The sequence below is a fragment of the Neodiprion lecontei genome, chromosome 4 (genome assembly GCF_021901455.1).
Source record: "Neodiprion lecontei isolate iyNeoLeco1 chromosome 4, iyNeoLeco1.1, whole genome shotgun sequence".
Classification (NCBI taxonomy): Eukaryota; Metazoa; Arthropoda; class Insecta; order Hymenoptera; family Diprionidae; genus Neodiprion; species Neodiprion lecontei.
The window spans coordinates 37,258,716-37,286,222 of record NC_060263.1 but is presented as its reverse complement, the minus strand read 5'-3'; the positions used below and the strand labels follow the sequence as shown (position 1 = coordinate 37,286,222).

General features: G+C 36.4%; 1 protein-coding gene across 4 annotated transcripts in view; it reads left to right on the top strand.

Moving 5' to 3' along the window:
- The window catches only part of LOC107223220 (elongation of very long chain fatty acids protein AAEL008004), a 55,800-nt gene that overhangs the window by 11,807 nt on the left and 16,486 nt on the right, over positions 1 to 27,507 (top strand). Inside the window, exon 1 of one of the 4 annotated variants that reach the window (XM_015662832.2) lies at positions 19,403 to 19,817. The exons of the other annotated variants lie outside the window; for them this stretch is intronic. The gene's annotated coding sequence lies outside the window, so the exon portion shown is untranslated. Of the gene's footprint in view, positions 1 to 19,402; positions 19,818 to 27,507 lie in introns of those variants that run through there. 4 annotated transcript variants of the gene reach the window in all.

Here is a 27,507-nt window from a genome sequence, read left to right as displayed (position 1 = left end):
ACGTAAAATCAGAAGCAGACTCGAAGAATTCCACTTGAAAAATCTTGACAGTGTAATCGGTAATTTGCATGTACCTGTTTCCGTAATTTAAAATAATAAAATTGAAGAAAAAAAATTAAAATAAAAAAAATAACAAGTGGAAATTGCTTACATTCTTGCAAAACGCTTGTCACGACGATTTACGACGCTTCGAGAGAATAAATGATGTGAGGTATAATGTATTTATTCGCTTTGCACATACTTGTAAATTTTCTTACAATATGTATGCACATGTTATATGTGTATACTTATGTGACAAATATTTGTTCAGTTAATTTCGTTAATTCGCGATTATCACCACGCCAATTAAATACTGCAATTTTACGGTTTGTAGTAAAAATTTCGCCTACATCCGCGAAAGTTCCGGGGCTTAAATTGTGCAGTGTTTGTTTTCAACGATTCGTGCAAAAATTAACTGTTTACAGCATCGGTTTAAAGACATGCAAAAAAAAAAAATAAAAAAATTAAATCGATATGATATGAATTAAGTTGAATTTAAAACGAAAGTAAAATTAATCTCAACTGACAGGAGATACAAAACAATGTGTTGAAATTTTTTCAAATTCACTTCAATTAGAATGGATTGTCGAATATTAAGGAGTAAAAAAAAAAAAAAAATTGAACTGAATTAAGTTGAATCAATGAAATTTATCTGAGTTAAAAAAATCAATTTAAAATGACAGACGATACATTCATACAGATGAATGAATTGAAATTTGAAAAAAAGATTAAAAAATCTCAATTTAAAATAAAAAAAATTAGTTCTATTACATGAATTAATTTTAATTAATTCGACTTAAAAATATTATTTTGTCACGAAAATCTCGAGTCATTTCACCCTCGATCCTTTTACTAACGCGTTTCGAAATTTCTTTCCCGCAGCCCGAATTTGTCTTTTTCCCCGATGTATATACCACACATCTTCATACTATAATACATTCTGCACAAAATCATTCATCTCTCCATATAAAATACTCATTACGTATGGTTGAACTGCCATCTTTAACACGTTTGTAAAGATTGGGCATTATTTTTTATTTTTTAATTTTTTGCATAAAATATAGCCTGTATAATAAGGAAGCGATTCTTTTTCATTTTTTGTCGTTATACGCTTTGTCGTTATACGCTCGTTCCATTTAACGTGTATTAATCGGCAGTCAAATGACGCACGGCATAATTACTGCACGCGTAATTAATCATTAGTTTCGTACAGTTTTTTTTTTCAACCTTCATGAGATTCGTGCCATCCTGCCTCATTGAAATGTAGGCTAATACTCATACGTTCTTTTCCGTAATAGCAATAATACCAATAACGATATAATAATAATAAAAACAACAATAATAATAATAATGATAATAATAAGTTGGGCACAGATCGCAAAAGCAATTCTCCGTTTATCATATAACTAGGATATCTGCATTTACGGTGTATAAAATTTGTGTACACGAAACGAAATTTGTGCAAATTTATGATTTTATATGTATGTATATTATGAATATATTATGCATATAGGTACATATATACGTATGTACATTGTACATATTTGCGATGCTAATTTAATTTATTAATTGGTGTTTAAACGTTGTATTTAAGTAGTTGACTGTTATTAAGTGCAGTAAGATTTCATTAGCAATAATATTGCAGTGAATAATTTCGCAACGTTGAAGATCGAAGCCTAATTAACGTGCATTTGCTTAACCTTGACCCTCACAGCCGCGAAATTGCAGGTGGACTAACTAAGCAAAGACGCGCAAAAAACCTTCACACATACACACACACTTGTTACATACAAAATAATCCGCAAAATGTTCATGACTGTTTTTTTTTTTTACCGTGCAATTCCCTGAAAAATTGGCATTAATTTTAATTCCAAATTCGAACCAAGTTTATGTCTACGTATTGAAATTCATGCATACATATAGACATATGATATAGACGGAAGAAGAAAGGAAGAAAAAAAAACACGCGAAATTTGACGAGAGCTTATTGCTATTGCTATTAAATTTTCATATACCTATAAATTTATTTTTTATTTTCTGTGCCTTATGAAAAATTCAGTAATTCCAAGATCGTGATTGATGTTTGTAATTATATAATTGAAACACGTGCATAATTGAAAGGCAATGAAAAAATGTCAACGTTTGTCGAATAAACAATTAATGTGATATCTATGACGCGTATAAAAATTAACGTGTTTAGAATTGTTCATTACAAGTTGTTTGAATAAGATACACATCCACAACATACTTTGAATATATTTTTAAATAATTTTAATTTGCTACAATATTTATAAATCTTACATCGTCAGTATTCTACATCGTGTATATATCACTGATTGTTTGTCACGTAAAGAATGATCGTTTTTTTTTTATACAACTACGGGTGAAAAAAATACCGCATCTTTGCCATCGAATTGTATTACACATACCGGGACAATCTCTTCAAACTTGAAAATGAACCGCGCATGCGCCAAATAATTAAATCTCATTGGTCGGCCAAATCTTCCCGCAGCGATATTTTTGTCCGCGACGCAGGCGGGCCAACCTACGCAAAATGTCTACGTTTGAATTTTCAAAGAGCGTAAGCATTGAATTCCGAGCGTTCTTCGAAGAATCAACTTTCCGACCCGACAACAAACGCTTCCGAAACCTTTCCGAGTCGCTGCCTCGATTATTTGAGATTCTAACCTCGAAAATTCGTATCAACCGCATCGCCGGGAGAAAGAGTTCGACAGCTGAAAACTCGGATTGGCCAGCCTGCGCGAACAGCCGATAAAACTCGCGCATGCGCGGTTGATTTTCAAGTTTCAACAGATTGTCGCGGTATATGTATAATACATAAACATATACAAATTACAAATTCTTGATGAAAATATATAATTGTACAATCAGAATTCTAAGTTGATAATACTGAACAGAATCCCCTCGGAACTTGAGAGTCAGAGAACCTGCAATTCGAAATAATTTCCGCAATCATAATTGCGGTTATATTCTGCTCGAGAAGGAAAAACGAAAGGAAAAAAAAAAAAGAAACAACTATAGAATTCGTACAAAACAAACAATTATTCATTTACGCTGTATAAAATTGGGACATGCGGGCTTAAGTCTGCCCAGAGGCTGCAAATTTTTTGCTTCCCCCTTACTATTGTACAAAGAAGGTACACCTCATTATTTCGCATCGTTTCTTAACAGTAATAATTATTGAGGCGCCGTTGAAACGCTGCATCAGAGTAGCAGCGAAAGATTGCGACAATATAAATGCGTCACGAGTGTCAAGATTAAAGGTATGCATGTATTTACGTACGTACACGTATGTATTATACATAGGTAAGAAGAAAACGGTATGTTACACATACGTACGCAGTTTAATCCGCGTGCATATATATACGGCGTAAGTTTGACTTAGCTGTTATTACTTTCGGCTATAAGGTTATGCAACTATTATTACGTGCATATATGTATGTATATATACGTATAATAATAACTTACACCTATACAAACATTTTTTTTTTCTCAACTTAACCTACTTATAAAATTTAACGTGGTGTTTACACGATATTACTTAATATACATATATTTTATGTTTGTGAATGATAAACGCGTTTACCCGTAATACTAGTTTCATTTTATCGATGCATTTCACAGTATATTGGTATTATACCTGGTAGGTAATTACAAATATATATATATATATATATTAGGGTGAGTCGAAAACTATAAAAATTGTTTGCTACCCTCAAAAATCAAATATATCGCTGAGATGAAGGTCTCCGTGCAACGATTGAATTTTTTGAAAATTTTTAGAGGGCGCGCGGGTAAAGTTATAATATTTTCGTTCACTGAAAATTGAAATGGTTTTGATAAAACGTACTTCTTTCTGCGTGAATTCTTCCTTCGATAAACTTTTTTGAGAAATATAACGATAATTGAACAGAAAGTTGGTGTGAATCAACAGAATACGAAAATTTCCAAAATAAATCTTCATTATTCAGCAATTTTGGCATTTTAAGCAATACGGATACCGAGCTCTGCAAGAAAAAAGATGGAAGGAATACAAAAACGTTTTAGAAGGGAAAAAATCAGCATTTAATGATATTTAATTGAAAAATAGTGAAAATATCAATTTTCAAAAATTTCTCTCGAAGATATGAACCATTTTTTAATGTTCCGCAAATATCAGTTTTAGAGAGCATATTCCTGGGCACCTTATATAATTAAATCAGAATTTTTGGAACGATCTGTTTCCGTTTATCAGTGATTACGTTAATTTAACGCTAAAAATGGCGTTTTTGAGCGTCCCGCGCGCCCTCTAAAAATTTTCAAAAAATCGAATCGTTGCACGGAGACCTTTGTCTCAGCGATAAATTTGATTTTTGAGGGTAACGAACAATTTTTAGATTTTTCGACTCACCTTATTCAGCTATTTTGATATACATTATTCTAAAAAATGCAGAGTCTCGTTTGATTTTCTTTTCACTTATTTTCATTACTTTTTTTTCTCTACTTTTTTCTTTCTCCTTCATCTTGTCGTTGCTGCTGATATATTATAATCTCATTTGGTACAATACCACTTTCGCATTCGCCGTTCGAAATTGAGATACATAAATAATTTAAATCACCTGCGGTCAGTCAAATATCAGATTCATATGTAAATCGTAATTGAGAAAATAAGGAACAAAAAATAGAACAAATAATATCTCTTACCACATAACGAATGCCTATAATTGCTCCATTACTCTGCAGCATCGTATATTATATACATTATTAGGGATATGCTTTCAAATCGGATGGAAACGAATTTTTGTCTCATCTGTTTATACGTACGTATGCACAAGACGTTTTCGCTTCGTCCAGTGCCCGAATAAAGTTTTTCATGAATATTCGAGGCTATTCGTGCCGTATAATATACAATAATCTGATAAGAAATAAGAACTTTAGACTAAAGAGACGAATAAAATACTTTCCCGTACGAACTCAGGCCACCACGAATGAAAGACAAGCAGCTTGTATAGATAAATGATGTTTTATGAATACCAACTATAAATAATATACACATTTGCATATATATATATATATATACACATGAAGTATTCCATGCCAACTGAGAGGACATTTTCCCTGACCCTCGCCAATTTGCTTCATTATTTTTTATATGATTCTAAAACCTAAAAAAAGCACTCACCATTTTTTTCAGATTTTTCGTCCCAACAATTCTTTTTTAAAAAATGTTACAAACCCTTTTACGGTCCTGAAAAAAAAAAAACGCCATTATTTATTTTTTTTACAAAAATTCACATAATTTCTGGGTCCCAAAACAAACATTTTGAGCCATAGTTCAGAGTGGAGAATTTGGTTTTTGTATTTTTTAAATATTTTTTTAAGGGAATAATTTTTCTTATTTTGTATGTACTATCTAATAATAATTCCTAACGGCCCGGCATTTGCCAAACTAATGGATTTTTTCGGTTTAACAATGATTTATAATCGAAATAGTCAGAATGCTCAATTTTTCTTTTAATTTTTCTGGAATCGGCTTGGACGATAAATGTCTTAAGAAGGTTGGCTCGCCTTGTCAAAATGGTAAGAATGAGTTAAAATTTTTCAGGAATATACCTCCATGGGGATCACGCATCTATATCTGTATATATATATATATATATATATATATATATGTATATACATACACCTGCCTAAAATCGAGGGAAATTTCTATTTATTAAATCTCGATATAGTCAACGCTTCTTCGCATTATAATATAAATCTATACGCATGATGCGTGTATTAAGTAACAGAGATTGAGAAAATTAATGCGAAAGTGACAAGCTTGTAATCACTGTCCACGTGTATCGCGTAAAAGCCTTTCAATAAGGTGGTCATAATCTTAACCTATCGCGGGGAAAACATTTTAGCGATACATGAGAGTATTAACGCCTGTGACAGTCGGGTCAGAAAATTAATGATCACTACAGGGCAAAACTGCCGTCAATTATAGACACCTGTGTGTATAATTTAGCTTGTACTTTGAAATGATTTTTTTATTTTTTTTTTTTGTTTTTTTTTTTCATCTGTACGTACATATAGGTATGTATATCACCTTCCTACAACCTGTTTTAACATAACTGTTTGAAAAAAGTAAGTCGTTTGTTTACTCGGTAATATACTCATTATATATGCAAATCAGAGGTCATTTTCGTTAGAATCTAATCATTAGAACGTAATCGATCTCTCATGATCAATTACTTTCCTGTTTTCATCGAATACGTCAAAACTCGCCGGACGTATGAAAGCTCAGAAAAATTTCCATTCATCACCTGTATAGTTTCATAATAATGATATATATATATATATATTAATCGTAGATGTACACGTTGAACGGAAAAAAATCGTCAGGTTCTAGAAATTGTAATCAAAAAGTCAGTTGCTGCTGTTTTTCCCTCGATGTTTTGTTATTAAAATCTCATCAGTTTGCCGCTTGTGTTTTCATTCTATTCTATGATTTATTTCAAACGATTGACACGTGAAATATTTGCGCGCTCAGCGAATTGCAGAAAAATAGTCGGAGAGAGATATAAAAAATAAAAAAAATACACGAATCGCGTCGAGCGCATGTGAATTATCATAACGCAAATTAACGACGAATGCAACTGATTACGTTACACGCGGTGTTATATTTATAATAATCAATCGAAGAATGAGGTACACGTGTATACGTGTGCGATGCGTGTGTATTGTAATATGGTTGGATATTTCAAAATTTTCACGTTCCGGATTCTGCAACGTTACTCGTTTATATACGGTCACATTCTATATTGTGCAATAATCTACATTATATCCAATCGTCGAGGCTCGTTGCGTAAATGGAAATTTCTATTTTCCTTTTTTTCTTCTTTACTCTTCTTTACTCTTCACTCTATCCTCTTCTCCTGCTATTATTCCTGGTCGAAAGTCTCTGCGCGGAATAAAATTTTATCATCGTAATTATGATAGCAATTCGATCGACCATTGCAATTTTCAGATTATACGTATCTATTATATATATCCCAAAGAAAAATAATATATATATATATATATATTTATGTATCAACTTTCAAAAAAATGGACAATCTATTCCCGTTTGACGAGGGTAAATATATATATATATATGTCTATATATGTGCGTGTGTGTTTTAAAAATTATTTTTAGTTTTTCGAATTATTTTCTCTTAACCAAACATACTTGAATTAATATAGTATACAGATATTTATTGGTAAAGCGATATATGGGCGTGGATACATGTGTGAATATACCTATACGTGTTTTGCAATAATTCGTTGACTTGGAAAGTCTCGTTCGCAAGAAAAAAAATATCTGGAAACTTCTTCTGCACAGATGCGTAGGCATACGGTACGGTGGAGAAATTGTACGCAACTGCGGGATTGAAAATTTCGATCTATGGATAATTGAAATAAGTCAATTACAAGCCAATTTCGAGGACCGACTCTGACCCTCAAACTTCTTACATGTTTGTTATTCAAGAAACGAGCTTGTGATAAAATAACCCTCAAATTTAATGTTGAATTTTAATTAACCGTAGTTCTAATATTTACAATTTATTATACGCTGTTGCGAAATCTCTGCATTCAACGTCTAATACATTTTCAGCTCTGTGCGTGTCAATTTTTTGTTTGCTTTTTTCATTTCGTTAAACTCGCCTTTGAGGAAATTAAAATTACCGTGTTTTTCAAACAACAATATTTAAACTCACGTCTGAAGAAATTGAAATTGTCTTGTTTTTCAATATACCCAGAATCGTTTGCATATATTATCCAGTATAACGTGTAACTTCATAATATGTAACGTTAAATTTTGAAAATCTCAACAAAAGACATTTTTTCCCTGTATTTTTTTTTTTTCTTCTTCTTCATTTCATTTCGCTCTGATGCGAAAATCATCGCCACTTCCGTTGCAAGATCGTTTCCATCGTGGAGTGAAAATCTCGACGTTTATGTACCCGAAATAAAACAAGGTTACGAACTTGTAAAATTGACAACACGTCGTATCACGTACGATATCGAATGTTACGCATTCTGTAAAAGGGTAAAAACAAAAAAAATAGAAACGAAAAAATTGATAAAAAAAAAAACCCGTCTACCGACAGATTTAAACGCGGACGAAGGTTACGAGTTATCGAAAATAAGCATGCCTACATATTGCAACGTGATTACAGTTATATCCGGAAGATTGCGGGGAATTAGAAGAGAGATAGAGCGAGAGAGAGGAAGAGAGAGAAAATGAAAGAGAAAGACCGTGGAACAGAATAAATTAATTCTATCACACAGCAGAAAAAAAAAAGTCGCGGATACGTTCGACTTTTTGTTATATCAGATAGTAATAAACACCCGAGTTTTGGCTCGAGGAATAGAAAAAAAAAAAAGAAAGAAAATCAAACAAACACGCGATCGAAAATTCGAATTGACAAGAATGAAGAAGAAAAAAAAAAAAAAAAAACGCCCGACCGATTTACTTTCTGCAAAAAAAATAAAAAATAAAAAAAACACACCCATAGAAACGTCTGTGATAGGATTCGAGGACAAATTTCAATATGCTTATATGTAACATAAACGCTGGGAGAAACGGTTTCTCGTGTGTGTTTATAACTGACGTACAGGATCTATGATCAGTGATTTCCAAATTGTCGTTTACTCTTGTATTCTTTTTTTTTTTTTTTTTTTTTTTTTTTTTTTTTTTTTTTTTTTTTTTTCTTCCTATCGCTCAAAAACGATACGTTTGTTTTAAAAAATCTTCGTTTTATCCTAAGTAACAAATTCGATGTACGTGCATTATTTTATAATATGATTCTCTGCGGGAAGAATTTTTTTCACCCGACGTGTCATCTTGTATCATATTTTTTTTTTTTTTTTCCTTTTACAGGATCGCAGAAAAAATGAGACAGAAAAAAAAAAGAAACGAGGTTTCGATACCTTCTCGATTTATATTTATATACTCATATTTACTCAATGAAAGAAATTTCAGTCTAAGCCTCTTGCATGCTGTATACGTATAATATGTTTCTTGCGGAAAACAATTTTTGTTTTATATTGCTCGGTTAGTAATTTAATTTTTTTTTTTTAATTTTTCTATCGCTATTCTTGCCACTTGGCTTTGGTATTTACGATTTTCATAGAGTCGTAAAAATCGAAGCAAGTCGAAGAAGTTCCCACGGTGTAAACGCGAAGCATGCATACTTATAATATATCGTATTGGCGCGAAACTCCGCTGAGAACTCTCGATCTCTAGTTTCATGAAATTTCATCTTCGGTCCACTTTCACTGTACTTTTGTACCAGCCTCGATATTACGTACAAAACACTCCATCCCACATTTAAAGTGCGGATGGTTGAGTTTATAAAAATATTCTAAAACTTTAGTCTTGGAATGTTAGTCGTCAAACATGCCGAGTGTCAATTTTCGAAAAACAGTTCAAGCTGCTTAACTATTTTCTATGTTGTTCGATTCAATTTCAGTGTATTCTTGTTATATTTTTTTTTTCGAGGTAACGGGAGTCTTTGATTATTAATCGATATTGAAAATCGAGTCGTTTTATCAATTGTATTACAAGATAGTCGTACATTAAGGTATTCATCAAATCATCGTATCGCAGGGAACTCTTTCAAAATACAAAAATATTATGAAATACGAGAATTATAAGCATATATGTATATAATATGTGCACTCTTCAATGGATCATTTCAATCTGAATAGTGTATTTTCTACAAATTCATTGAAATACGTTTTTTTTATCACGTTGACATCTTCAAATATTTAATCCACATCATTGAACTAATGTTGAACGACAATAAGAACATCTGTTTTACCGATTTTTAATGAAATAAGCCATTGCGCGGAGTGAAATCGATCGGATCTACTGGGTTTCTAGCAATTTCGACGACATTCCAAACGGATCACCGACATACATTCAAGCTTTTGCTGATAATTTCACTAATCACAATTTCTTCATTTTCAAAGAGACCCAATTCGTAACTTACGGTTACGCTAATTCGACAATAATGACCCAATGTCCGGCTATATCTTATTGTTAATATAATTAAGTATAAAAAGTATCAATTTTCTGCCGACATGCAACCTCTTAGTCTAGTCGTATGAAAATATCCGGCCAACAACCGTCCATAATTCGCTGTTATAAATCAATCCTAATAATTATTACAACGCCATATTATTGATTAGTCACATGGAAAAATTTCGCCGGGCGGCGTGCAGGACTGTAAATTTTGCGTAAACCACTTTTCACTTTTCGCTCGCCCCCTTCAGTCACTCGGAGTGCTCAAGCTGGGTTACACAACGAATCTTTAGACGGGTAAATCGACATCCACGTCCACATCGAAACCCGCAAATTAGTTGTCGAAGTGATCGTCCATAGAATATGGTATAGGCGCCGTTTGTGACCAGTGCGCCATCTTTTGCCAACCATGTAAAGCGTTTCAATTGTTTTTGGTACTAGAAATCTATTCAATTATTCATTGAATCAGGAGAAAATCTTTCGCGGTATAGGTATGTCCATGGCACTTCTGACCACACAATTACTTGAAAATCTAAGTTTACAACCGTCAGAGCCAACCTAACACTTTTGTGCCGTTTGTGCCCAGGCTTTCATTTATATGCAATTGATACGACCACAAATGGATTAATTTATGGCCACGTACGGTAATAATAGCCATATATGGTACTCTTGCCCTCAACGAATTTCCAGGTTTTTATTTATATGCAATTGATTTGGCCATAAATGGATCAATTTATGGCCACATAGGGTACTAGTGGCCATTTTCGGTACTTCTGTCCTAAACGTGTTTCCAGGTTCTTATTGACATGCAATTGATTTGGCCATAAATGGATCAATTTATGGCCACATTGGGTATTACTGGCCATTTATGGTACTTTTGCCCTAAACGTATTTCCAGGTTTTTATTTATATGCAATGGATATGGCCATAAATGGATCAATTTATGGCCACATACGGTAATAATAGCCATATATGGTACTTTTGCCCTCAACGAATTTCCAGGTTTTTATTTATATGCAATTGATTTGGCCATAAATGGATCAATTTATGGCCACATTGGGTATTACTGGCCATTTATGGTACTTTTGCCCTCAACGAATTTCCAGGTTTTTATTTATATGCAATTGATTTGGCCATAAATGGATCAATTTATGGCCACATTGGGTATTACTGGCCATTTATGGTACTTTTGCCCTAAACGTATTTCCAGGTTTTTATTTATATGCAATGGATGTGGCCATAAATGGATCAATTTATGGCCACATACGGTAATAATAGCCATATATGGTACTTTTGCCCTCAACGAATTTCCAGGTTTTTATTTATATGCAATCGATTTGGTCATAAATGGATCAATTTATGGCCACACAGGGTACTAGTGGCCATTTTCGGTACTTCTGTCTTAAACGTCTTTCCAGGTTCTTATTGACATGCAATCGATTTGGCCATAAATGGGTCAATTTATGGCCACATAGGGTATTACTGGCCATTTATGGTACTTTTGCCCTAAACGTATTTCCAGATTTTTATTCTTATGCAAATGCCACGGATCAATTTATGGCCACATAGGGTATTAAAGTGTCCTAAAATGGTACATTTTCCCTAAGTATTATATCGACGTACAGAGAGACAATATTATCCTCCTACCTGATACAGCGGCACGCTGTATATCGTGCCTAATTTCTGGTCGTTCACACGCATGACATGCCCGAATGTCACATGAAGCAGTTGGTACAGTAATATGACCACACACCTCATGCACAGCCTAAACAAGCCCAAGACCCAAGAGTAGCCGTGATTGCTACTCGTCCCCAAAGTTGGTCACTCGGCCGTTCGGCGAATCGCCTCGCGACATATAATATATTATACACCTATGTTTGCGGGCGCTTCTGTTACCAATAACAATTGCACCGTATAATCGATGAGTGCGCATTATGCGGCTCATGCACAGTGTGCCAAGGCCGTTCCTCGAATGCTGTTAATTCTAACCGATGTGTACTCCTTAATTTCGTATCAGGGGCTTTCATCCCGTCGACGGAGAAACAACGACGCACCTCGAACAAATTTCGGCCCCTTGCAGGTAAATCTCTGCGTGAACGTTGATTTGTATTTATTTTATTTTTTTTTTTTTTATTGTTAAATCCAAATTCCATAAAATTCACGTAAGCTTAACCATCGACTTATTTCTCATGTCGAAACTAATCAACGACAGGTTTTTCCCTAATTTTTAAATTCTTCGCAATTTTGTCATCGTCTTTCTGCCAAGGCGCAACAAGTCAACATCCTCAAACACGGAGGATGCAATTCGTACTATACGCACGTGTACCCGTCGTCATTATTTCGTGTGAATTTTTTTTTTGCAATCGCAAAGACCGAAATTTTTTTAAATTTAGCCATTACTTGAAACGTATGATAAATCGTAAAATGACGTGTCAATAGTTTAATTTGCGCAACGGATGGCTTAATGCGCAGGTTATAAAAATTATAATCGATACAAACAATGATGTATTATATGTAACATATATACATATGTGTATATTATACTTATTTATTTATTTTATGTGATTGCAATTGTATTTTGTTTTTTTTTTTACAGTAACAGTATTTACGACGCGGGATCAATCGTGCACTGGCATGACGCGGCAATATTGATTTCAATGTCGTTCGAATGAAAAAAAATAAATAAAAAATAAAAAAAAAAAACAGAGAAAAAGTCGAAGAATATAAACAATAATAGCCAGGAGCGATGAACGCCAGTTAGTTAATCCTTGCAACTTTCACGTGCAGAGTTGGAAGAGTTGGAGATCCAAGTGTCAATGTTAAATCGATACAAGTGTAAGTAAATCGCGGAGATATTTTAAACAACAACGGAACGATCTTGAAACGCGGAGATGAATTTCCGTCCCTCGAGCAGCGGCTCAACTTTTTAATGATCATCGGTAATTAAATTATCCGTCAGCGCGGAGGACGGACAGTGTAATAGTTTAAAACCGGAGGGTCAAGTTCGTTCGTACGAAGAAACGTGTTATTGAACGACGCGTGTGTATTCGTATCTAATGAATAATCCGGGATGACGTCAAAGGGAATTTTCCTTCTACGTATATTTAATCACGTTTGTGGAATTCCGTGAACTTGATGTAACTACAGAGATTATTCATCTCAATTTCGTCAAGGAACATGTATAATTTCGGACGATGAATCCTTTTCGCATCACTTTTCCTTCCGAACTCGGACTTAATATCGGTTGAAAAACGATTCCCATTTTTTTTTTTTTTTTTTTCTTCCTTTTCTCAACTCGAAATATTTTTCAGGAAGAAAATAATCGACGAGGAATAAATAATTATGAAAAAAAGAAAAGAGCGAATAAAATTGTGCGAGGCCACATAAACTGTCAGAAAATTTACCGTGTCAACAAAAGTCAGCACCGACTAGTGTGAAATTAAATATCATCGGTGTAAATCGTTCGTTCTTCGTGTTAAATTTAACACCGAATTTCTAAGAGTGTAGGGAATAATGTCCGACGGTGAAATGAATTCTATTTTATAATTTAGTTCTACAGGTTAATGTTATAATTGAATTTTTGTTTAATGCAGCCATTCAAGCCACTTCGCGTGTATCCGTGAAGCGAAATCATTCGTCTGAATATTTAAACATGAGTTTTACTGTTTCACCGTATCACCTACATATTAAAATGTTTTGTTTATTCGAGTTGCCTGCAATTTTTTCACTGTTTACCGCAGACCGCAATTTGAGGTAAAAAGTTGTACGACGTAAAAGACGCGGTGTTAATAAGTTTGGCGCGTAAATTTTCTGGATAGATGTAGCCGAAATTTGGATGAATCGAACGAACCGAAAAGATTCGAGAGCCGATAATGAATCGGTTTTTAATGAAAAATCATCATCGCGACGTTTGTCCGAGAGGTAAAAGTCTTTCGTTAAAGTTGGCAGAACTTCTGCCGCCTCTTTGATTTCTTAACGGCGCTAAAACTTGGCCTGTATATCGGGAATCGAACGAACCGCTTAAGATGTAAGAAATATTAAGGTGATGACTAATCGCCGACATTCACGCTAGACCGAGTAACGCAAAAAGTTGACCACTTACTTGTTTCCTCAACTGTTATTCAAACATCGTTCTCCGATTTGGTGCTGCAGAATCGTAATGGGGGAATATGCAAAATATACTATTTACGTATAATAAAAAGATACAGAAGGAGAGATAGAAGAGGATAAAAAAATTCAGCGCAGATATACACGAGCAGCGTGGGACTTTTCAATAAACAATTATCGTAAAGATATTTATTATAGACACTCAAATAACGATAATTGCCTATTCGTCCACTTTTTTTCGCCATATTTCAATTTAATTTGCTCTTCCTTCTTCGCTGTATCCTTTAATTGACGAGCAAACTACAGTATAACATTTCATTTGTTGCAGTACCTAGAAAAATTTGGGTAAAACAGGTATCGTTACAAAAAACTGTTCGAATATTGTTGAAATTACGAAAAACGAGGTAGGCCTAACCATTTTGCGTCATTATCGATCCTTTTTTGGTAATTGCGAGGCAAAATTAGTTTCTGAGGTTTACTCTACTTTTTTATTTAAACAAGGCTTTAACGTCAAAAATGGTAAAAAATGAAAATAGTTGACGAATAAAAATTTCTTTCAGTGTACATGACGTTGGACAAAATTGATACTCACGTACATCGAATTGTAAATCGAATTGATTTATAATTTCAACTTCTGCAGAAACAAGTCCGAAAATCAATTTGTCAAATTCTGCACGAAATCCGGGCACGTCCCTGAAAGCTCGGATGATTTGCCAAATGTTAGATCTATCCAGAAATATTAGGTATATCTGTATTATTATGTACGTAATGTAATCCCGTAGTTTGTACTGCATCGACTGAGTTATACGTGTCGGATGACCTTACGAATTTTTAGCAGCTATATTTACCCCGAGTTGATCATTTCACATTATTTGCACACTAGGAAACACAAGATTATTTTAATGTCATACCCACGTAAATATACTTATCCAGCAGCAGCTTCCGCGCTCGTTTATGCACGCATTTTTTTAAACATCTATTATTATTGTTATTATAAATAACAGTAGAGGTTGCGTCAAGAGGCCGATAATATAACCTAAGCGTCAAATGTCCTCGTAATTATTATACTCGATTTTTTTTCTCTCCTTTTACCTCCACGCTATCTGCAATTTTTATTACACATCAGCGATTATTGCAGTAAGAAAAATCGGCGTGTGATTGACTTTGACAAATTTCCTAAACACCGCGATTAATTTGCATGCAAAACGGTGGGTAAAGCTGTATTAATTATTGTGCCGAAAAAATCCCAATTCCTCGGTTCAATAAAATCTGCACTCCCTTTTTTCTTTTTCTCTTCACGTTTTCCCGTCAAGTTGCAGAAATAAAGAAACAAACAAAGCGCACACATTTCTTATCTTGATAATAGAACGTCAATTAAGGAAAAAATAACCCAACCCGGGGATCGGGTTCCGAATATTTTTCAACGTAAGCGTTCAAATATCGATAATTGAAACGATGACATAAATCGTGACGCGCGTGTTCTGAATTTATTTGGTGTATTAATGACATTCGCCGATTATGACGGTCATGGTGATCATTTCTTTCTTTCTTACAAATGGGTTTTCACCGATTGGGGGGGTAAAAATAAGAGGGTCGATGAACGAACGTGGTTCAAAATTAAAACAGCGATCAGAAGCCTGCGACGGGTTGTGAGGAAATTATCTAATAGAAAATGAGGATTTTTCGTAGTTTTTAGACTTGGAGAATATCTGGCTGGATATCCACGTAACAATGAATATTTCAGAAAACTTTCTGAAATCTTTCATGAAAGGAAAGATACTTTTCAAAAATATTTCAAAAAAAGGTTGCTGCAAATTGAAAATGTCCGCGCCAGAAACTTGCAAAAGATTTCTTGATTGTTGTTGTTCTTAAAAATATTCTCATAATCTTTCTATAAAATATTGTATCGAAAGTTTCTTAGAAAGATTTCATGTTATGTGGGATATACGCGAGGACATAGTTCCAAATTTAACTCCAGGATACAACAGAGTTGAATTCTTAAAATCTGCGAGCGCTGTGATCAGCTTCTCAAAATTTATCGATCCATCGATTTGAAATGATTAACTCGAAACGGGGATGACGCGTTACTAGTTTTTTTTTTTTTACCGTCAATGTAACATACAAATTGATTTTATCTCTTCTCTCGTACAGAAGATTTATTTTTTTTTCAAAAGCTTATTTATTCATTTGAACAGTTTATGAAGTAATCGCGTTTTTAGTATCGTTTTATTTCTGATTATGCATTATTCGATTGTTATTAGCTCAAAGTACGGACTTGTGACGTACAGTGAGTCTAATCACGGCGTTACTTTTTTACATTCACGTATTTTTGTACCTGTAAAATGGTAAAAAAAAATTTAAATCATCACCAGCAGCAGCAGAATTTAATTTAAGAATGCCATTGTCGCGTTCTCAAAATTTATTGATCCATCGATTCGAAAAGGTTAAATCGGAACTGAAATGACGCGCGACCGGTTTTTTCACCTCCGATGTAACTACAACTTGATTTTTTCATTTCACTTATCTGGAGGATTTAGATCTCTTTCAAAAAATTTATCGCCCTGAACATTTTCGCATATTATTTCTGATCATGCAATATTTGACTTTTATTAGCTCAAAGTTCGGACTTTTGACGTATGGTGAGTCTAATCACGGCATCAATTTTTACATTCATAAATTTTTTATACCTGTATAATGGAAAATTTTATTAAATCATGCATGCCGATTCATGCAGATCATTGAACGATCAGCATTGGGCAGAATTTCGCTGAGGATTTTTTATCGATTTATTATTCTGCCTGTAATCTTGCGATTACATTAAAATCAATGAATTTCAAATCGTACATAGGTGATTATAAAATTAACATGAGAATGCCGGTCCGTCTGTTTTCCGGGGTTAAAGCTCAGTGTAGACAGGAAACGTGCAAACACTCAAATTTTACTACGTCCGCAAATTTCACTGCAGAAAAACTGACTAAAAATCTACTAATTACGTAATCGCGTAATTACGTGTTTGAAAAATTATACGCAAACGTCACTTGGAATTTCAATTGTATTTGTTAAATATTTTTTATCAAATTTCCACCGTAGTTACTCAGATTATTTTTAAATAACCGTATGGCATTATACTTATAAAACACCCGCAGCACGTCGTTAATTCTTACCACTCTCTCGAACGAAACCGTTTGACGTACTGAACTCAAACATTACAAATACTCATCGTGTGAGCAATGATAAATATGATGATTACGGTCGTTCTATGGGTATGTGAATTAAAAATTCTGCTTCCTAATTACGGAACCGTTATCGTCCGTAATGCGAAGATCGATTTAAAGCCTCCCAAGAGAAAACGGAACCAAGTAGAGCTGATTTCCGTCAACAAGAATAGTCGTCAAGGGTAATCGACCGGTGATTATCAAAACAGTAAGAAAAAAAAATACGGATCCGTATGATTGGAAACAAATGATAGATATGTTTAATCAACGAACGGAGATCCACAGTGCAGATCGATAGAGAGAGAGAGAGAGAGAGAGAGAGAGAGAGAGAGAGAGAGAGAGAGAGAGAGAGAGAGAGAGAGAGAGAGAGAGAGAGAGAGAGAGAGAGAGAGAGAGAGAGAGAGAGAGAGAGAGAGAGCGAACGAATAGAAGAAGCGGAGGAAAAAAAAAAATCTTTTACGCCGAGGTAATAATAATGTCGATAAGGACTCAAATTTCTTGGTGTATGCACATATTTCAATGAGCACGTTTCGAAGCCGCTTCTCTCTCGACTGTATCCCGCATATTTTCAATTCAAGTATACGCATCAACTTTTTTTCATTCCATTCCTTTTCTCTCTCTCTCTCTCTCTCTCTCTCTCTTCTTTTCTTTTTCCTCCTGGCAGTCGACCTCACACGACGCAAACGCGTGCTTAAACCGATTTGCACAATATGTAAGCGACATTGCGCTGTACCGATCGAAAGAGGTATCCTCTTTTATTTACTCACTTCATGGCCAACGAAATATATTTTCAGAGCATATTATAGAGAAGGAGGAAAAATTCTAAACTATTTACATATGATTTTCCGACGGTTTGAAAGAGAAGGGAAACAAAAAAAAAAAAAACAAAAAACACTTCGCAATTGTATGATAATTTGTGATGTCATTTATGTAGGTGAAAAAACGATCGACTATTACGTTTCCGGTTCAAATACAATGATCGCGATTTTATGAGAAAGGGAATTAAGTAAAATAGTGGAAGCGATAAAAAAAAAAAAAAAACAAAGTAGATCAACCAAACAGTTTTCTACGTCTCAAAGATTATAAATTTAAATTTATAATTCTCGTTTTGTTTCCGATAACTTGTACAAAATATCTTGAAGTTCGTTCCGATCATTATTAAATTTGTTACCAATTATCGTTGTAATAATACCTTACACCGACATCGGAAAAAAAAACGATCATTTTAAATTTTACTTTCCTCTCTTTGTGTTGCAGGATATAACAAGAGAACATGATTTTCAAATTTTCTGATTAGAAAAGAAGAGAAAGAAAAGAAAAAAAAAAAAAAACAACAAGATTTCTATCAATCGCTTCAGTCAGGGAAACGACTGTCAGCCAAAAACCGATTTCGATGAAATTAGCACAGTTAATTCGTCACGCCAAAAAAAAAAAAAAAAAAAAAAAAAAAAAATAAGGGGGTTCAGTGCGTAATTAGAAAAAAAAACTCTGCAGCTTATTCCATTTCCGATGAAGAATAATTTCTTTCCCGTTGAACTTTTCTTTTCCTCTGTGATTCTGATCTATTGTAACTTTTGTCCTCTTGAATTTATTCGCTCTTATATCCCCCCAAGCTAACGCCTGCATTGTCTTTTCATTCTCCGTTGTCTTTTCGTTTATTCATGAGGAAAAAATTTCATCGAAAATTGATTAATTGGGTAAAAAAATAAAAGAAAAAATTGCAACGCCTCGCATGTATTATTCCTTTTCTCGCGACCTTTTTCGATCGATGACGTCACTGGTGCACACGCGGACCGAGCCAACGCGGAGGAATAATTTACGGGGTTTCCGACTGCGATTGCTTACGCTCTCGAAGAGCGGAATAAACGAGGAACGCCAGCGGAAGGGCAGATTTTACTGTGGCTTATGCCTGCATGGCCAGAGGTAGAGGTAGAGGTAGTGGTGGCACCAATATGGCCGCGTGGTTAAAAGCAATGCGCCAGGGAACTGCCCGTCAGTCTTTGCGATATCTCGTTAAGAAACAAGAGGAGAGAGCGTCCGTCGGTATCGCGGCTCTTCTTTATCGCACACTTTTTTATACCATTGTAACATAAACGGATTTCGAACTTTTATACAATATAGCAATATTCAATATCGATCCGTGCGGCGGCAACTATTATTCGTACTACCAATGGCATAATTGGACATTTCTTCGAGAGACAATTTACCCATTTTATCGTTGTTGCTGGTCTCTTACATATATATATATTATATATCTGTATTATACACACTTCTTTTATATACCGTTGTTGCACATTCGCTGATCGGACTGATCGGGAACAATCTTACAAAAAGTGCCTGTCGGAGAGTGATTTTGTGAAATTTATAACGACAGCAGTGAAGCTGGTGTCGAATTTCCGGTGAGTAAAATATGCCCAACTTGTTATTCTGTTTTTTAAAAATTCGACGTTAGATTTTGATCTACGGTAGGTACGAAGGCTTGTTGAAAGATTAGTAAAACGGCCGAGTCACGAACGAGGAGTATTGTTACGGACAAGCGTTTAGAATTCAGATCGAGTTGTAAATTGTCGCCACGAGCTGTGATCCCAAATTCCACAGATGACAAAGAAACTCATTGCTTCGATGCTCTTCCGGTCACAATTTTCAAATTCCTTTTCTGATTTCTTCGTCGATCCGGCCTGACCGTTGATAAAAACAAGACAACGAAGCCCAAGAGTGAAGATAACTAAAAATCTAACGTTACGCTCCAAACGAGTGTAAAACTGTTGTACACAATTAAGTTATACACCGTATGTTCCTCTCTCTCTCTCTCTATCTCACTATGAAACATACAAACGTTTCGACGATATCGAATGCCTTTGATCGTCGGTTCCGAGCCCGAGGCGTAGGTGTTTTCGCGTAGTTATTTGAAATTTGTAATATGTCGAAATTTGAGAAGCAAGTGGTCGGTTTCGTCCTCGGTGTCCGGAGCCTGAGGGGGAATTCGCGAGACCTCCTCGTAGTTTTAAACGGTTTTGAAATCGACGTTAGAAATCCTTCCGTCCTCCTATCGGTGATCCAGCTTTGAGTAAAAATCCGGGCAACTTGTCGGGGCGTTGAAGTTAATACCAATGCGCGCGGCTTTGGACAGCCTCATCGTGAAACCCAAGATCAAGATCCAGCCGCGAAGGTGAACCACTATACCCAGTCAACATCGCGTGCAGACTGTTCCTGTTTTACACACAAATAAATCGGCCCCGTCTCGCCTTCGCTCTTAACTCAACTTCTCACTTTCTTACCGGTCTTCTACCTACCCCGTTCACCTACCGATACTTCCGCGTTATCAATCCAGTCCAAGAGCTCTTGGACCGGACCATGATTGTAAGACAAAGGTCGCTCTTTCGCGATAAACGAAATCCAATGGATCGCCGATCGATCTTTACTACTCCGGCTCTTTCCCGATGGCACCATTAACGCGAAAAGAATCGTTAATCTCCTTCTTCGGGATTTCCTCCGGTCCCCTGGTCCAGACATCGTCAGAAATGGACTCCGGTCGAGCGCACGGAGGATTTCATGACGGAAAACGGAGAAACGCGACGAAGACAAGACAACCGCGTTACGTAAGGCGATGAGGCCGGTCTTTCCAATTCCCGTGACCAACGTCCTCGTGGTGCCGATACGGGGCTTCTAGTGTAGGCTGGATTGCGTGGCTCGCTTATTGCTGACTACTTCGGCTGCAACTTCGTGCAGCAATGCAGCACTTTCCCTGTCCGTTGTACGGCCCCGTGATAGACCCACTCGCGTGACGTACCTACCTTGGGTATACCTGCATGTCGCGAAATAGGCATGATCGCTGTTTCTCTGCCCACGGCATTTGTCGGACAAATTGCAATTGTCACTGCAATTCGATAGAAAATTCCGGTTGACCGCATTCTTTTTTTTACCCAAGGCCCCTCGAAGTCGATTTATTTATTTTTTTTTATTTTTTTTTTTTTTGCAAATTATCGCGATTTTTACGAGAAAATTAACCGCCATTGACCGCGATCAAAACGAACTTGGCACGTAACACGAAATAGATTTTCTTGTCACAGCTGCAAAAAGCGATTTTATTCTTTATCCGGAACTGTTGGTATTTTTTGTTTACCCGGTAAATAATTAAGACGGAAATCTACGAATGGAAAATCTTGTCAGTGGAAAAAATTATCTCACGCAGTGTGGATGATCGCATGGAATTTGTGACGTTTGTTAGAAAAATGATGGAATAGTTGTAGCGAGGATAGACGTGATTAACGGAGGATCGGATGAAACTGCATATCTTGATGCACGTACCTGAAATTTCGATCGATCTCAAAGAAGTTTGTATGTTAAAGCTCTGATAATGTAAGCTCTGGAAGAATAAATGAAACTTGACGGTAGTCATCCGAAAGCAGGAAAACGTAAACCTAATTATATCGTATAATTGTAATAAATATGTGATACTTGAACGTGATGCGTCATTTGGTGAGATTCGGTGATATTAACACAGTATACACACACGGTATACACACGGAAAATACAAGTTTAATATCCTTCTTATTTTTTCCTGGTGATCTGCTCAATTTCGGAATGCAAGGCTGCGGCCTTGCTGAGATAAAAAGCGAAAAAGGATAATAATTCGGTTCAGTCTGTAGGCGAATACCTTGTACACGTAGAAAATTAAATTAGATATTTTTGACAAGTTTATATCGGCGAAGAATAATGGAACCTGAAAGGTTGAAATCTGCATATTACTCGTCGTTTTAAATATACATATTTTTTATTTCATTTTTTTTCCGTCAAACATTTCATACCGAACGATTTACAGTCGAGATAGCCTTCCAGGATCGAGCATCATTGATGATCAATATCATCCGAGTCCTTCGCATTCTCCAGCCTTACGTAAAATTCGTTTACATTAGGCATACACTTTCTTTTTCATCAAATACAAAATGCCTAACGAGACGGAATTTCAGTAATTATACGATAGAGATCGCGTACATATGCATACCCATACGAATGTCCATAAGCGTAAAAACTGGCCGTTGAACCCGTCGCGTCTGGACCTTGCGGTTATATGTCCTCGAGTTTAATTGTGCCCAGGGTTTGGATTTACGGACAGACAACGCAGCGGTTTACTTAATTCCGCATAGGTTTAAAAATAACTCTTTATCCGAGTTCAGCCGTCCTCATGTTCCACTTCTTCTTGCTCTCATTGTTTCTCGATCATCCTTTCTCGTTAGGAAACAGGTGTCACGCGTATAAAGTAAGTACAGTGGCAAGGTTCATTTAGTTCTTTGCGCATGATACACTCGACGAGAGTTGAACGAACGGTATAAAAAATGCACGCTTGCATTAGCCTCCAGTACGTACGCGAGTTCATCGACCAATAATAACTTGAATGCAACGATGAATTAGAAATTTCCCTCGCAAATCACCTCGCGTATTATCATCTCCGGCAGAGCCGGACTTTCGCAAATCACCGGTCGATATAAAACTCGCGTAACGTTCGTATTCGCGAAACGCATTAATGGCCGCAAGGCATGTTTACGTACGCATGTCAATATGCGCGCCGATATAATATTCAAATGTCGAATGTCCAGCAGCGCGAGAAAAAAAAGGAGGAAAAAAAAAAAACAAAAAAAAACAGAGAGTCGATTTCAAATAGAAAATATATACCATGCGAACTTACAGGTGAATTATAATGGTAACGAAACGATCTTCACGGTAAGTCAGCCGGAATAAAATCATACGGAAATTTCCTCGACATTCTGGACGATTAATGGATGCCGGTAAACCATCGCGTTTTGCAAATCGCCGTCTCTTATGGCGTTTCAAGGTTCGCCTCCGACGACGTGTATAATAATGCCGTAAGGACCCTCCGAGTACGAGTCTTGGTTGCAAATCGCTTGATTTTCCCTCGACTCGGACCTCGAGTCGCGGTCGTATTTATACGTAAACGACGCATCGAAATTTTAGCAAAAATTCTCTGATTCCAAAGTCTTGACGTTATTTCAGATTTAAAGTTGTCTTTTTCGTCGTGGAGTTTTTTTTGGATGTTGTGCACGAGCGTATTGTTTTAATTTGCAAGAATTAGCTTCTCGTATTTTCGAAATATTTTTTCGACTCGTTCGCGAACCGTAGCGCATTTTTCACCGTTCGCATCTCTGTTTACGCGTATAATCGAAATTACGCGCGTTAGTTTCCCAAATGCTATGAAACCTCTCGTTCTCGTCCCGCTGGTTTAACAAGTACCTGTATACTCTATAACGGCGACAGAAATTTATTGCGAAAGGCGCTCACCGCATCGGCTTTCACTCTCTTTTCAACTCACGATTCTCGAATCTTCGGAATCAAGAAGAAATTTGATACGTTTCTATTATTGTTGTTACGTGTCAGCTCGGCCTGGAAATAAAAAGAAACGATACAAGTTCCGAACGGCTTCGGACCTGATTCCATCTCGTTTTTTTTTTTTTTTTTTTACTTTCCGTTTCGCTAATTTCGTTTGATAATTATATTCCGTAAACAGCTATATTCGTATTTTTTATGCGTCATTGGTTTGTTGCATTAGCGCGTTATAAAAATAAAATTGCGACAGCATTCCGAGTAATTGGTTCGAATGGCGTAGCTTGCGTTATGTCATGGAATTCGTAAATTTCGTTTACAATAACACGGTATTTTGTAACGATTTTAAATCGTTGTTCTTTTCGCGCGTCTTGTATTATATATTTATGTTATACATGTATGCACGTGGCATGCAGTCTCGATATTGCGCAAACGTATTGTAGTATATGCATATATACATGTATACACGTACAATATGAACCACAACAAAACACGACCCCATTTTCAGTATTGCTAATATATACAGTTTTCGCAATTGATTCGAGTATTTGCTTGCTCGCCGCGTGTTTTGGACAAGTTGATCGTTAATGTCGGTATAGGTGGATGATAACACATACATAAATACATTATATATTAAATGATACGTATATATGTATATATATATATATCATTTTGCAATGGATTCGTAATGTCGTCCTGTAATGCAAACACTGCATTTCGCACACTTTAATTATATTTCGGATAATTTAACATTACACGCATGTGTCATACCAAGTCGCAATAGCTATTTTCGTATCTGAGGTATAAAGTATTATTCCCGTGATGCGAACAATATTTTCCGGCCTAATATGACGAAAAGTAATGCTTACAATTCCGTTACATGCGTGCATCATATTTTTCTAAACTTGTATCCTTCGACGATAAATTGACGTTAAAGTCTTGTTTAACTAAAAAAGTTGAGTAAACCTCAAAAACTGATTTTGCGTTTCAATTACCAAAAAAGGATCGACGATAGCGCAAAATGGTTAGGCCTGCCTCGTTTTTCGCAATTCCAACAATATTCAAACAGTTTTTCTAACGATACCTGTTTTACTGAATTTGTCTAGTTACGACAACAAATGAAATTTTTCTCAGTGTACGTATTGCACGGGAAAATGCAAAAACAAAAATTTGTCATTTTATAATCGTGATTCGAGAATTGAACATCGAAATAGTTTATTCAACGGCGAAACAACGCTGCGTTCGCTTGTGTCGTTAGGGAAAAATCGATGCCCCGTGAAACGGAAAGCGGTCCATATCGCCTGGGATATAATCGAAGGCTGAATTGCTCCAACGATTCGAAACGATCATTGTTATACCACCCATCGGTATATTTTCATAACCCAGCTGTCGACATTTTTTGAATTTTTATTTTTATTTTTTTTTGCTTTTCGAATTCTGTCTCTTGCAGCAAACGCGAAGTCCGAAATTATTTTCCATCTATTATAAGCGAAGTTTTTTCGAAAATACATGCGCGTGTAGCAATGCGGTAGGATCGAATTGAGTAATGAATCAGGAGCACAATCGGTAACGATCGAAATGTCTTTCGCCCAACGTTGACTGAGGGATTACGGAGATAACCACATTGTCGATTATTATACGTATTACGGTGATATTCGTATAGGCAGTACAGCCGTACATACTTGAAAGAACATTGCAAAACTGGTATAACATAAACATGCAACCTTGAAGGCCGTAGTCGATGCAATTGGTTATCATACTCGAGGTAGTCGACGCCTCGAATTAAAAAGAGAACTGATCTCCGTTCTAGGCGAGGCCGATAATAAAAAACAAGGAATACACGTATAACGATAAAGAATCTGAGAGAAGAAATAAAAAGCGTCGATCAAAGCCGGTATTTGCGTTAAAAGCATCAATTTTTTATGCAGCGACTTGGAGAATTTTTTTATCCGTCGAACCGTTCGATCCTCGCTTCATATCGACGGTGAGAAAAAACGGTATGGCAAGAGAAATAAAAAAAAAAAAAAAAAAAGCAAAAAAACAAAAAAACTTGTAGAAAAATAAAAGTTATCGGTTATTACAGAGCGGCGTTCGCACGTGGTGTAATCGCGTTCACCTGATGACAGACCGCCCTACGTTATTACGTATTCTACCGCAGACACGAGCAGGAACGTCGTCTTCGACCTCGTCGGGGATTTAATAGCTTTAACAGTTGCGCAAACGTTTCCGAAGGCGGGCAATGCGAGTCGAACGTTGCACGCGTGCACGCGTGATGACACCCAAGTTTCAATTGTCCCGCAAGAACCGATTGGCCTTGAGCGAGGAGAGACGCTACCTACCTGCAGACCCGACGTGAGAAGCCACGTCGACGCACGTTGGAATCGTAAGTTTTTCGACACCCGTCCGTCCGTCCGTACGTTGCCACATCGGGTCGAGGTGGCGCTGCGTTGCGCTCGGGTCGCTATTTTGCTTAGTTTCGGTCATTTACTGGAGCAACGCAACGCCCCGAACGTGGTCGAGGACGCCGATCGCTGACGGGAACCAATCGGCGTGGCTGCGCGTGCTTCTTCCTTTAGGAACGCGCGCGGTGATCATCCGATCGATCGATCGATCGCTCTTGCGTCGCGTGCCGCACGCGCGATGTTGCAGCGTTAAGTAACTCGCCCTCGATCACGTATCTTCGTATTTCGTTTCGGAAACCGATCGCAACTTCTCTTCGAATCTGTTCGTCGCTAAGCGATCGACGCGTTTCTTCGAAAGCCGGAGACGTGATCGTTGCGGTTTTCTATGATACGATTTTTGCAATCGATTTCGACGATGATTCGGGGACGGTGTTTGCGACGGAAAACCGAGGTGAAAACTCTTTTGCGAAAACCTTCTGCGAACGCTAGTTTTCGAGTTATTCGATATCGACGCAACGGCCAATCGGACAGGCGGCTCGTCACGTGACTCGGAAAGGCCGCTTAACCGCGCATGCGCTGTTCATCACCGCGCTCGCTTTATTCGGTAAACTTCAGGCTTGTGCGACCCGACAATCGGGCAAAGATATTTGATTCTAATTTTTCCGGGTCTCTAATTCTGGGGGGCTGCAACGTGAAGAATTTTGACTTAACTGTCCGAAGACTGTTTTCTTACGTTGAATTGTTCTATTGTTGAATTATATCCGATTGTGCAACTCTTAGACAACCTGTGGTGAATATTTTTCACCGACGCACAGTTAAGTGCATTACCTAACTGAATTCTTAAAAATATATTATCGAACGATAGGATCGCGGATAACGAGGTATACGTCATACCTGCGTATACGAGCTCTTAATACAAGTGCGTTGAAAGTTTTCAAATTTCTCTATATATTACAACACATTTCCCTGCAACCAGACTGAAACGAGTGGTATATTGTTTTTTTCAGATTTGTCAATGAGATAAATTTTCCGTTTATATACCCAATGTATATATATTATTATTATATGTGTTAGCTACACGAGTCTGCGTGTCGTCCCAAATCCTGAGGTCGCGTATAATACAGATCGGTTATAAACGTCCGATTGTGAGCTAACTGCCACGTGGCATATATAAGCGAGGTTAATTTTAATTTATTTACCCCCCTTCCCTCATAAAATCTATATATTATAAACTAAAAATCTGAAAATTCCCTCGAGTTTATCGTACACAACGAATTAATTTCACGTTTCTTTTCTGCGTACCAAAAGACCAGGAAAGTTTCGATTATGCGTCATACGCATGTGTAAT